The following is a 13,960-nucleotide window of genomic DNA, read 5'->3' on the forward strand; positions in this document are numbered from 1 at the left end:
CACAGTGCAAATCACTGCATTACTCTGTGCCAGGGAGGCATTTCCATGGGTGTTGCATGGGTGTTCCCATGCAACATCCATGGATTTTGAAGCCTTCCCAGATCTACCAGAAGTGGTAGACCTCGGAATGCACCAAAAACCTACTCCTTCCCAGGTGAGTCATAACAGGGAGAAATATCTCTATTTTTCCTCATTGTTTCCTCTTTCTATAAGCGCAGCAAGATGACTTGATGCACTGCACTGTGCTGCGCTGTACTGTGTAAGTTGGCCATAAATATGGCCCTCATAGGTCATTTGTGGAAAACATGAGAGAAAATTCATCATTGACCAGGTAGTACATTGTGGTGTCCCTTAGGTGAGCCTTCATAGGCTGCAGCCTGCAGCATTGTTCCGCTGGAACAAGAGACTAAGTTTAAACCTTGAAATCTTCACAGTGACTTTATCCAGCAGCTCCCTGATGATAACGCCTTCGCCTCGGACACCGATGGCTGCCCTGCCCCTCTGAACTTTCCCATCAAGTCTGAAGGTAACAGAGACCAAGCCTAATCCACTTCATGAATCCGACCAGCATTCCACCACAGCAAGCCACAACTTTCAACTTTGCCCCAGTCTTGTGCAACTAGATATCTGCACGAAAGGGAAAAGGGAATTGAAGAGAAAAGAAGACAGAAAGAAAAAGAGAGAACAAAAGAAAGAGAAGAAAAAGAGAAATAATGAGTTATTAGGGAGATGATGAGTGTGAAGATAGGAAGGTATTAAAGGGGAGCCAGAGTAAGTCAGATTTGATTTTTCGAGATAAAGAGGAAGAAGAAACAGTAGGTATTCTATGTTCATCAAATATAAGGTTCCACCAAGCCATAGTAGATAACTTAGAGTTATCTTTCCAACATGATAAAATAATTTTAAAAGCAAGAGAAATAAATAGATCAAATAAAACAGGTTTTGGAGATAAGTTATCAAAGTCCGCAGACAAGGTACCAAGAAAACATCCTGGACAGAAAGAGGAATATTACATGAGAAAATCAATAAACATTTTGCCCAAATAGTTTTCAAAAATACAATAACTTTACGACAATGATAAAGGAGGTTACTCAAAGTACTATCAGATTCAAGACATGACCAACAGGAGGAGGAAACAGATGAGTCAATTATATGCAGAAAAAAGGGGTAATTATAGATCTACTATAGATAAAAAATAAAGATTGAGTTATATTGGCAGTCTCAGAGGTTTTAAATAATTTACTCCATAATAAGTCCCATTGTTTGATAGATAAAGATTGAGATAAATCTCTACCCCATAATAGATCAGTTGGTCAGTTCTGCTGATTTGATTTTTGTTGTTTTAGTGTCAAATAATGTATTTAAATGTACTCTAGATTTCTAAATTACTGTGGGAATTATCCTGTGTTGTATTTTCACTTCATTACTGTTTAAGTGCTGCTTAAATTATTTACACATTGCCACCAAGTGAAGGCTGACTGGTTTTTGTGCCATGCTACCCAGGTCTAAGCACAGGTTAATTTAGTAACTTTTGATGGTTCACCTTGAAAAGGATTGTGGCTGTTGCTGGAGAAGAACTCACACCTCTCTCACCCAACAACCCAAATTCTCACAGCTGCCCTGGGAGAGTTAAGTGCTACAATGGTTTGCTTGGTTCCAACTAAGGGTATATTGTGGACCTATCACTTGTGCAGGTCTCACATTCTACACTAATAACCATGGGGCCTAATTAGGAACCCCTTTTCCGCCGCTCTTGCCCCACAGCAAGTGGTGCAAGAGTGACACAACTTAAAAATGAGATTTATGAATTCATGCAAGGCCAGCTTGCGTGGCCTTGAGTGGCTTCATACATTTCGAGTAATACAACACAGTGCAAATCACTGCATTACTCTGTGCCAGGGAGGGATTTCCATGGGTGTTGCATGGGTGTTCCCATGCAACATCCATGGATTTTGAAGCCTTCCCAGATATACCAGTAGTGGTAGACCTCGGAATGCACCAAAAACCTACTCCTTCCCAGGTGAGGCATAACAGGGAGAAATACCTCTATTTTTCCTCATTGTTTCCTATTTCTATAAGCGCAGCAAGGTGACTTGATGCACTGCACTGCGCTGCGCTGTACTGTGTAAGTTGGCCATAAATATGGCCCCCATAGGTCATTTGTGGAAAACATGAGAGAAAATTCATCATTGACCAGGTAATACATTGTGGTGTCCCTTAGGGCTAAAAATAATTCTCACTGTGATGTAATCTACACATGGCATCTCTGGCTGGGCTGCTTCAAACCCATGGCTTTTATTGGTATAAAAAAATTGCAAAGGACCTAAATTAACGGATTACCAACACTTGAATCAGAATAATCACAAAACTGAAATAAATTGCCCTTTAAAACACAATCCCTATTTAAATATTTGGTGTTAGCCTTCTTATCTTGGTCCCAGCACTGTGCACGAAAAATCTAGGAGTGAAAGTAGATTCTAGTCCCTTGTTGGACAAGGAGATTGAGGGGCATATTTATCAGAGGCATGTGTCTTGTTTGCACCATGGTACATGCTTAACGACAACCTCTATATAAGATTTTTGAAGCCACACAAAGCCACTGTGCGTGTTTCTATGTGGCTTCCAAAATCTGGAGTAACACAACGCAGCACAAACTTCTGTGTTGTGTTACTGTGCCCTGAGAAGGCATTCCATGGGCGTTGTGTGGGTTTTCCCATGCAACTCCCATTGTTTTTGACCCATTCCCAGATTTGTCAGTACCGAGAATTTAAACAAAAGCACACGTGCACCACAAAATAATATCACTGAAGAACAATTATAAAGTCCATTTCCAGTATAAATATTCTTCCAAATTTTCTTTTTATTCCAAGATCAATGGCTTTTTTAAAACAAAGTCATGAGCATCACTGTTCACAACACAGCCGACGCGTTTCGTCCTTGGAGCGGGCTTCTTCAGGGCGCTGACTATTTAGAGAAAAAAGTCACTCTTGTAAAGAAAGGAGCCAGTCGATCCCCAGATCCATGTTGCATTAGTCATTCCCATTTAAGAGGGGCTTATTTCATATCGATAGTATACCCCGGCTTCCTCTTGATAATGGGGAAGCTAGACGATGTGAGTTTATAAATTATTAAAAAGTAGTCCAATGAAGATTCACAGAGGGCTTCAAAAATGTATATAAAGACTTTTGTCAACGATGGTCGAAATTATAATTAGATCTTGGCCGGGGTATACAGGTTCCTAATCATATATGAAACGTATCAAAAAAGGTATCTGCTGAAGATCCCATGGCTTAAGTAGGTCACAAAATATAGTGATTTTACACCAAATGGATTTTTCGTCATATAGAATGATAAGAGGGGCAATATCATGGGTCACTGTGATTTCAACGGTCATCCCATCCGTATACCTTCAAAGCCTCATAAGTTACATGCCCAGATTCAAAACTGCAACCGGTATAAGGCTAGCATGGAATCTTCAAGATGCGGGACGTCACAATCGACGAACGAAGAAAAATGGGGTTTCCCATGCAACTCCCATTGTTTTTGACCCATTCCCAGATTTATCAGTACCGATAAACCTGGGAATGTGCCAAAAATGTATGCTTTTCCAGGGATGGTGTGATGAGGAGAAATATCTCTTTTTTTCCTTGGTTCTTCCTTTCTATGTGTGCTGCATTTTACATCACACATAGAAAGAGGAATATGCCTCCAAGGATTTTTTTTGTGCAGGAAGGTGACCCTTCCTGCACAAAAACAATCCTGCAAGCAACACAGAAACCCTTGCACCATGGTACAAGGGTGCCTGCCTCGGTTCTAGGCTGTCAAAAGGGTGCCAGCACAAGGGAAACTAAAGGAATGCGATGCATTACCTTAAATATAGCGCATTCCTGTCCTTTCCTTGTCCCAGTGCAGCGCAGAGAGATGACTTGCTGCGCTGCGTCACTTTCTCATAAATGAGCCCATGAGTGTGTGGTGAGCTGTCACCTGCTTCAGTTCCGAACAATAACAAGACTGATGGAATTTACTTTCATTTTTTTGCAAGGTGCTGATTCCTGATGCTTTTACAGCTGCCCAGCTGGATTATTGTAACATTATCTAATACAATCTTCTCTTGAGTGAACAAACAGAGGGGCAGATTTATGTTCCCTGGCGCATCCCTGCAAATCAGCATGGATGCGCCAGGGAAGATGCGTCACGCAAGTTTGCCCTTGCGCCACCGCAGATGCGCCGCATTTACAATGCGGCGCATCGTGGCGCAAGGACAAGCAGATGCGTGACGTATCTGCCGGCGTAAGGTTGGCTCAGTGCTGAAGTTGTGTCGCAAGCATGACGCAACTTCAGCACTGTGCCAACCTACCCCATACCTAACATGGTGCATCAAGCCTTACGCCTGCTTCAAGCAGGCGCAGGGTTTTGACGCTTCAGCGTTGGGAAAGTGACTCAGTGAAATCTTATAGATTTCACTGAGTCACTTTTCAGGGGCGTTCCTGCGACGGAACGCCCCCCCTGCATGGAAACGCCCACATGAAACCTGACGCAGGTTTCATGTGGCGCAGGGCTTTACACCGTGACGCATCTCCATAGATGCGTCACGATGTAAATAGGGCGCAACGTGGTGCAGGGTTTATGCCGCCGCTGTGTCACAAAAGTGACGCAACGGCGGCGTAAAAGTGGCGCAACTCCAACATAGATCTGCCCCACAGTATTTATTCAGACATAAGTCTTACTTCAGTGAGTTACTCAAAATATGCTAAGATGAAATCTATACTGAATGCACCCTCAGTGTTATAGCTGAAAATATTGAACCTGATTTGAACTTCGTGCCTCTGAAGGTGTTACCCTGGGGGCTCTTTGCACACTGTTTTTTTTATCATGGAATGCCTCGACAAGCAGAGGCCTGTATAAGTAATGTTTCTTTCTGGGTCCTGCTGATGTCTTACAGAAGGGTCACGCTTACAACCTCAGTATTTCAGCCAAGCTGTCTCGGCTACTTTGAATCTTTTTCATTCGCAAGTCACCAGAATCTGAGAACACTGCCCGCCTTTGCAACGCGCTGCCAAATAGCCCTTTCTATGTGTGACATCTTCAGCCAGCCTGTATTTAATGTAAAATTGTCCTACTTCATATGAGAAATGTAAACTGTTGTCTAAAGTTACAGAACTGAACTGTGTAAATGTCTTATTGTTGACGGACACGTCTTTCACACCCAGCTTCTATCAAATCGCGGTGTTGCCTCGCTCTATGCTAGAGAGGCATTTCATGGGTGTTGAGTGGGTGTCCCCACAGAACCTTCATGGATTTTGATGCATTCCCATATTTACAAGAACAGGTAAACCTGGGAATGCGCCAAAAAGATATCCCTCCCATTGAGAGGTGTGATGAGGAGAAATATCTTTATTTCTCCTAAGTCTTGTCTCTACATTCTATGTGTGCCGCATTATGCAGCACACATAGAAAGAAAAAAAGCCTTACAGGATTGTTTACTTGCAGAAGGTACCCCTTCCGACACAGAAACAATACAAAATGCAAAGCAGGCACCTTTGCACCATGTGCAAGGGTGCTTGCGTTGGCACTAGGCAGCCTATTGTGCATTAGCGCAGGGAAAAGGACAGAAATGTGCTGTATTGCATTCCGACCCTTTCCCAGTGACACAACAAGGTGACTTGCTGTGCCACTTTTTCATAAATATGGTCTAATGGGCATGCTAACCAAATGTGGGTCTCCTGAGGGCTATATATGCTTCCTTAGACAGGCTAAACTCCATGGAATTTCCTTTATCACAACTTATAGTCTTGGCCTTTTTATTTTCCTCTGTGAAAAAATGTGTTGTCCAGTGATTTTCATTTTTGATTTCAGTTTTTGTATCATTAGAGAGTATTTTAGCTTGGGTAGACATTGCTAATCCAGGCTGGAACTTTTTAAAAATAGCGGATGTTTTGTAGTGATGATGTAATATTTCAGGAACCATAATACCTATAAATTTCATTTTGGTGTCAAAACAAGTTTAGGAGGTCAAGTAGTTTTATAGAGACAGAAAATAACTCTTTAGAGAAACCCTTCCACCATTTTCCAAAATGGTGGCTATATAATGATGCGTTTTAACCATCATATTGATATTTTATTTTCACTATTGTTTTTGTTTCAGGTTTTCCGTTAATTAAAATTCGTAAACATGAGCGAAGCAGGTGGTAGCCGAGGATCTTTACCTCCTGACAGAGTGTTGCTAACTACAAACTCTGAGGACTCCTTCAACAAAGAAAAATGCGTCATATGCCAAACTAATCCAAAAGAAAAGATTACATCACCTTCAGCTGGACAGAAGAGGGTTCAAGATTCTGCAGATATATATCAAGACGCAGTTGACAAAAGATTAAAATTGATGGGTGAAGAGGATCAAAGATTTTATCATTTTAACAAGTGGTACAAGTCATATACAAAGGAAAAAGCCTGGCAATAATTTGTCAAAAAATAGCAGAAACTAGTGAATTACAACACAAATCTGAGTTTTCTGAGAAAGCAACGACAAACAAACCCAATGTCCATCCACTTAGAAGAAAGATGGCTACCATTCGTCCATCTCCAAGCACCAATCAGAAAATAAAGTATCTTCAATGTGTTATCTGTGGTTTAGCCAAAACAGGAGCCAAAGGGATTGACAAAAGAACAAAGTGCAGAGTATGTGAGTATCAAAGGGCAGACATGTTTTTATCTGCAGCTACTTTCTTCCAAGGTGACGTTTTCAGCTGAGCAGTTGATCTAAACAGCAAGGTGAACGTATTTGCTGTGGATTTGCCTGCCCACCCAAACTGCATGCATGCATGCATTCGAAAATATGAATGTAAAATGAGTTCCCAGCAGAAACGTGACTGCCAGTCTTCAGTTAACTTTTGACTCTTTGTATCACAGCTCACCTGAAGTTTCCGAAGGAATGAGATGCAAGAACCTGATGAGTAGTTCCCCACTTCCCTTTATCACTTGATATGCTCAACGCAGTCAAAGCAAGACCATTGTACAAGGAGAAGAGGGGAAACAAGGGAAGGAGAAATGAAGAAGGTCCCTCGGTGTGACCAGGACAGCAAAGAGTCATCACGAGGAAATATGTGTGACCCGGAAATAGAGAACAAGAGTAAGACCTTGAAAGGGGAAGAGTGTAGCAGGTTGTATGTAACAACTAGGTAAGTAACTCTCTTCACTTCATGATTTATTCCCCTCTTCCACTACAATCCAATAAAGATTCCCTCAGGAGTTAAAATAGATCTGTAGTGAAAAGACAAAACACAAAGACAGAGATAAGTCAGTGTATACATAGCCCTTATGCAATTTAATGGTGCATGGCAACTTTTTTACCCTTAAGATAGAAAAAGGAAAAGAAAAATATCCCCCAAAAATTAATTCTCTTGATACTTATAGTCAATTGATCTGAATGATACAAGTATATTCAGAAGAGAGTGAAAATAAAAAGATGCAAAAAATATGCGGGCTAATATAATGTTTCCTTAACTTTAGGAAACTATTCCCAGACCGCAATACTTAGGCTCGGTCTTCAACACGCAACAAAAAGAATACAGATGCCCAGAAAGAGCCAAGTGGATGTGAATCAGATAAGTTTGTGTTTTGCCTTAATTTTAAGCATTCTGATATTTGCTGCAGTGCAAGCGCATTACCACCATCAGTAGAGGCTTTGCTCCTTTTAGTGATTCTTTCTTTTTTCCTTTCACAGGAATAACAGCAGGTGTAACCAGAGGTGAGGCACCCGCAAGCAGCCACAGGAGAGGACGTCCCACCAGTCCAGGAAGTTCCAGGGGGCAATGAACGCTGAAATCGATGAACACCACTTGGATACAGAAGCATAAGGAGCGAGGAAGATCGTCCAGAAAGCCGCGATAACCCGGAAGGGGGTAGGTTCACCCGGATGTGAAGGAGACGCTTGCGGAACTAGAATGCGAAGTGCTCCTTCTGTGTTGTCAGGTTGTTTTAAACCCAAGCGGCTCCGCCCATGCTGCAACATGCCGCATGAGCGGAGCATTTCCGACACTTTAGAAAGGCAAAAAAAGTTTTAAAGCCACTCTTGAGTGCTGGCTACGGGTACACATTCAGTGAGATCAGAGAAATAGTGGCCAACATTGATGAAAATGTATTGATCCATAATAATGAAATTAAGATTTTTATGGTGAGAATGTACAATGACCGAATTTGTTTTTGTCAGCCTACCAAAAAGGATGAGCCACTCATGGTGTTCTCAGCTGATTTGACTCATGAAGTTTTTGCTGCCAAAATAAGATCATAGGATGTATATAAAATCAGCAGGAACTATTTTAAGAAACGTCCTGAAAGATTTCGATTTTGGGCTTAATGACAAACTTTGTGATGCACCGGAGCTCCACAAATCGTGGGAGTCAACAAGAATGCCTGATGTTGTCTTAACATTTTTTGCATCATTATTTAATATCAGCAAAGCAATCCTCTTGCAAATTAAAGTTCTTGAGTTCGGAACAGAAGCCGACAACATTAATGATGCCTTTGAAGATATAAGAGAAGAAGTGAAAAACAATCCCATGAACCTACAGGCTTATGCAGTGCAAATGAACTGTATTTTCCGAATCATGTTTTATGAATTGCATCACGCCAAAAAGAAAACTCCGCTACTCATGATGACTGCCCACGCAAACTATGACAAGTGCAAAAGTAGAGAGCTAATCACTTCAATGAGTAGGACTGGTGTATCAACAAGTTATAACAGAGCAGGAACTTGTTAGCAGTTCATGCTGTAAATTCTGTGAATCCGGCCACACACCACTTTCAAGTCACTTTACCAGAAAAGGATTTATAAGTGCTGCGCATGATAATTTTGAAGGCAGCTCTTCTTTGTCTGGACCATCCATCACACATGATACTGCCATGGTGCTTTTTCAAGACTGTACCAATGAATTAGCTGTTGAAAAGCAAGCTAAGTCAGCTGTAGGTATAAACAAACAAAACTGCAAACGTATAACCCTGCTGCCTTGCCAAAGTATGTAAAATCACTACAAGCCATCCACACGCCCCAGTCTATCAGAAAGTTTCAAAGTGGCTGAGGACATGGATCTTCTAATACCTGATGCTGCGGTCCGCAAAGCTGATTTAACTGAATTTATCATATTGCTTATTCGGTGAGGACTGAAGGATGAAGAAAAGCCAGTTTCTCCGTGGGCTGGAATTCATGCTCTCATCTCCCAGAGTATCGTCCCACTGAAAATGTTGTGTTTTTACCAGTAATACCATCTCCAGTCACAAACTACCCAACAGTATACACAGCTCTAAAAAATATCAAAAATGTGCCTAGCCTGCCAATTTTCTGCAATTAAGGGGTTTTCCATACTATAGCTGACATTTCTAAGAGTAATCCAGCAGAATTTGATCTTTATCCAATGGTGGGTGTTTTTCACATGACAAAAGCTGTGTTGCGGTGTACAGGAGGTTATCTCAATAGATGTAGCATAGACAATGCACTTACTGAGGCTGAAATCTTTGGAAGCAAGACTGTCTTGTCAGTTTTGAGCAGACCTCATTATGTTTGTTCATTACAAGGTATGCTCATCATATCTGAGGCTACAGAAACATTGCATTGGAATGCTTTCTGGAACAAGAATGACAAAATAAGTTTTGCATATCTTATCTCAGAAGTGAACAAGGCACAGGATGCACTTCATTCAACAGACATAATGCAAAGCCAGGCAATGTTCAATACACTCAGTTCAAAACCTGAAAATCTGAAAACCAAGTTCGTAGAGTTTGTCAAAGAATGTGAAGAAAAATCAGAACTTTTCAAGTACTAGGGAAATGTTTTGCACATGATAGTGCTAGTGAAAAACATGGTTCATGCTGATTGGGAAGGTGATCGTGAGCTGCACATGAAGACAGTGGAACCACTGATTACTGTGTTTTGCAAATTCGATTGCATAAACTACCTGAGATATGGGTCCTGATATATGGAAAGATTGAAAAAGCTAGTGGTGGAAAACCATACCTCTACAGAAAATTCATCCAAATACATTTTGTGATGAAAGACAGAGAGGGAAGATTCAATGCTATGGCTCCAGATATGAGACTGGAACAGACGATCCAGAGATCACAGATAAGCTTCAAGGGAATTGTTGGTCAGACAAGAGAAAGTGAATATGTTGCTCATTGGCAGTGGGGAACTTTTTAATGAACATGTTGACAGCCTTCTTCCTTTGATGCAACAGCAAGAAAACCTCCATGAAATGACTGAGCCTGAGTGACTACTCAACTATGTGATCAAACAATTTGTGGATAACGATATAAAGGCATGTATACTAGATGTCCAGAAACATAGATTGAAACTATACCCAGAACTGAAGCAGGAGAAATTTGTATTGAAAGAGAAAAGCTGTTTGACATAATCACTGAAGCTAAACTTCCATGCTTTAAATGCCATAGTAAGATTTTCATTCAACCAACCACTAAGAAACAGGTTAGAAAAAAACTATTTTCGCAAGCACATAGAGAGATGGATGTAGCAAAAGAAAGGGGTGAATTTATCAAGGACATTCTGTTGCATGAAACAAAAATGTCACCTGAAGAATTTCAATTCAAAAAGGTGTCCTCATTGAAAACTGCTGTTGTTGTGGGCTATACGTCACAATTGCGAATGGTCAAGATTTCATCCATGCAAAACTCCTCTGAGTTTGTTCAGAATGTTCTACAGATTTCAAAGTCAGTGTGCACCTTGCAAGAACTGAACATTGTCTTTGACAGTTATCTTGAACAATCTGTCTAAGAATGTGAGAGAATCAGACAAATGTCCACAAGTGGAACAATTGACCTTGTCTGCATCAAACATTCAACACCTATACCTGTGCAACCTGATAAATTCTGGTCATCAACATCGAACAAGTTGAACTTGGAGACAATAACTTGCCAAAACATTGCTGATGCTTCATTTTTTAAAACATTTTTCTTAATTTAATTCATAAACAGAAGAAAAAGAGCAAATGCAGCTTAAGTCAGAATACACGTGAGTACAATAAACTAATGAAATTCATTAACCAATGAAGGCTAGATTACCCAAATATATATATATATATCCTTACGCATTAATACGCACTAAACAACGTGATGGTTGTTTCTGAGACATCCAATCCAAAACATGTCTCCTGCATTCAAGTAAAATGCAATTTATGTAAATGCACTCTTGTCTAAATTACTATATAAATCCCAAGTGGGATAATATATTATTTGCATTATATTAATACTATCGACAATTATGCCCAAGTGGGCATAAACTGCTAAACATATCTAGTATTGTCTTCTTGAATGCATATAGAAGTGTTTCTTCACAGCAGACTTACGTCAATAATTCTCTCCACATAAAAAAAGGAGGGGGGGAGAAACAAAATCAAATCTCATGATTTGATCTTAAGCTTCAGTGGCTCACTTCTAGCAGTCTAAAAACAGTATAATAGTGTCATTCTAAACATCAATAGTGCAATTTAAAATCTTACTGTAAGTTAAAAACTTTAGATACAGATTGCATTGTACAAAATACAACAAAACAATTTATACTTTTCAGATATTTCCAAAATTTAGTATTCTGAGAACTTCATGAGAATTTCAAAAAATGAGAATTTCAAAAAATGAAGAGGCATATAAAATTTCAGATACAATCTGTGACCTTATTGACGAAATTTTTCTCTTCCATTATGACATTGTTACAGCGCTAACTATGAACAGTATTCATCAAAATAACTACTTAATCACCCAGATACCAAGACAATTCTTCTTCTGAATTAAGGCCTCTAGCTCCAGCTCCAAAATATAGTTGGATTCCAACTGGCGCAGCCTTTGTTTCCTATCTCCACCTCTACTGGTGGGAGGGACCCGATCTATCACAAAAAAGCGTAACAGATTACGATTGCTTTAATGAAATCCCTCGAAGTGGCGTGCCACTGGAGACAGTTTGTCTTGATTTTGTATCACCCTCATATGTTCCAAAATTCGTTTTTTTGCAGGAAACATAGTACTGCCTACATATTTTTTTGCACATGGGCAGATTAGGATGTATACACAAAAGTCACAGAGGCAAGTTAGATATGTTTCTATGATTCTTTCTGAATTTGTCACTGGATATAAGATCTTCTTTACATTGAAACTAAATTTGCATTGAATATCGGAATTGTTCGGTTTTGTGAGTGATACTTCGTTATTACATAATCTGTCTTTCAAAGAGTTAGCCTTCCTGAATGAAATAGTTGGAGAGTCTTTCAACACTCCTTCAAGGGTTGATTCAGTTTTTAACACTCCCCAATGTTTCCTTAGGCATTTTCTCAGATCTTGCGAGCTTGAGTTGTACATTGTCACATATCTGATAATACTATCATCTTCTTGTTTGGCACTAACTCTGGGAACCAACAGTACTTCTCTTTTCAGATCTGCTGCTTTAACACATGCCATCCTGACAGAATTGGTATTGTAACCCCTATCCAAAAATTTGGCTGTCATGCATTCACGTTCTTTTTTAAAGTCAATATCAGAGCTACAGTTCCTTCGGGCCTTAAGGAACTCTCCATATGGGTTACTCTGAATTAACATCTTAGGATGTCCACTTTCTGCATGCATGCATGCATGCAAGAACGTGTTCTCTGCAGTTTTCTTTCGGTAAAGTTTAGATGTTAGCTGACCCTTCACCACAAAACTCAATGCAGGTGTTACTCATACTGCCTTCAAATCTGAGATTGACATCATTCGTATTGAGAATCGAAACAAAGTCTATGGCTTGTTCTTGACTGCCATGCCAGACGATGAACAGGTCATCAATATAGCGCAACCAGTTTTTAATATGGTCGACATATTGTATAAAGATCTTGGTCACCTGCCACTCCCACCACCCCATGAAGAGGTTAGCATAACTGGGAGCAACGCAGGTGCCCATCGCAGTCCCTTGTTTCTGTCTGAAAAACATCTCATTAAAAATAAAGAAATTGTTCTCAAGACAAAACTGGATCATCAACAGTAACATCTCATTGTGCTGCAGAAAAGAGATAGAATGTGATTTCAAGAAGTGTCTACAAGCCTGAATACCATCAGCATGTTTAATCGATGTATACAAACTGCACACATCTAATGTTATCAACAAAAAGCCATCTTGCCAAACTACATCCTTGATTTTATTTAAGAAATCTTTACTGTCCTTGATATAAGAAGGCAACACCTCAACATATAGATGCAAAAAGAAATCAATGTACTTGAGTTTTTTTTCCAGTAAAGAACCCATCGAGGACACTATAGGTCTCCCTGGTGGCCTAAGTGGGTCCTTATGTAGTTTGGGTAATAGATTCAAAATAGCTATTTTGGGAGAGCGATTGAGAAGATAAGAGTACTCATCCCATTCAAGTATACCCTGTGTATGCCATGATTTAAGCATACCATGATATGTAACATTAGCATTCTCAACCAAATCTTTGGAAACTTTTTCATAACATTCTTGATCTTGCAATTGTCACATACCTTCTTGTAGATGGTATGTTACATTCAAAACAATCACATTACCCCCTTTATCCGATTGGCAGATGACTATACTGTGGTCTGACTGCAAGGTTTTCATAGCCAGTCTTTCTTTCTTATTCAAATTGTCCTACCGCCAGTAACTCTTTTTCTTCACTAATACCTTTAAGTCATTAATCACCAGAGTTTAAAAAATGTCAGTACCACACGGTGGGAGGGCAGGGTTGAAAGTAGATTTAGAATTAAAATCATTGGGACAACTTAAGTTCACCTCAAAACCCAAGGTTTGAGCATTTAAAGGGGATGATTCAGGTATATCAAACTCCAATTCTTTCAGTGCAATCACAGTTTCGACCTCATTGATTGTCTCATTGGCAGGAATAGTATGTGTGGAAACATTAACACTGGGAGAGTTCTTAACCTTCAATTTGTGCCATTTCCGCAATCTTAGTTTTCT

This window comes from Triturus cristatus, chromosome 9, assembly GCF_964204655.1.
Source record: "Triturus cristatus chromosome 9, aTriCri1.1, whole genome shotgun sequence".
Lineage (NCBI taxonomy): Eukaryota > Metazoa > Chordata > Amphibia > Caudata > Salamandridae > Triturus > Triturus cristatus.